Source organism: Penaeus monodon, chromosome 32 (genome assembly GCF_015228065.2).
Source record: "Penaeus monodon isolate SGIC_2016 chromosome 32, NSTDA_Pmon_1, whole genome shotgun sequence".
In the NCBI taxonomy this organism is placed as follows: Eukaryota; Metazoa; Arthropoda; class Malacostraca; order Decapoda; family Penaeidae; genus Penaeus; species Penaeus monodon.
Genome location: NC_051417.1, coordinates 16037792 through 16038015, shown reverse-complemented (window position 1 = coordinate 16038015; position 224 = coordinate 16037792). Strand labels below are relative to the sequence as shown.

The 224-nt window shown below is 49.1% G+C and overlaps 1 protein-coding gene across 1 annotated transcript in view; it reads right to left on the bottom strand.

Moving 5' to 3' along the window:
* Positions 1-224, bottom strand: part of LOC119593568 — a 23657-nt gene that overhangs the window by 909 nt on the left and 22524 nt on the right. The gene's annotated exons all lie outside the window — the stretch shown is intronic.

The window sequence follows — 224 nt, the reverse complement described above, 5'->3', positions numbered from 1 at the left end:
ATTCCTTCCGAAATCAATCAGTCTGTGCCAACAGGTCATAACCACAACCTTGAGGCTTACCTAATCTGTCCGTTGATTAATCTGAGTCTGTTTCGTCAACAAGGAAGTGCTCGCGAGGCAAAGGCCCGAGTCAGGCAGGCAGAGGAAAGCCGAGTGTAATCGTGGGCAGCAAAAACAGGTGTCCTTCGCTCCACTTTCACTGAAACCGCGCATGACTCATTAAA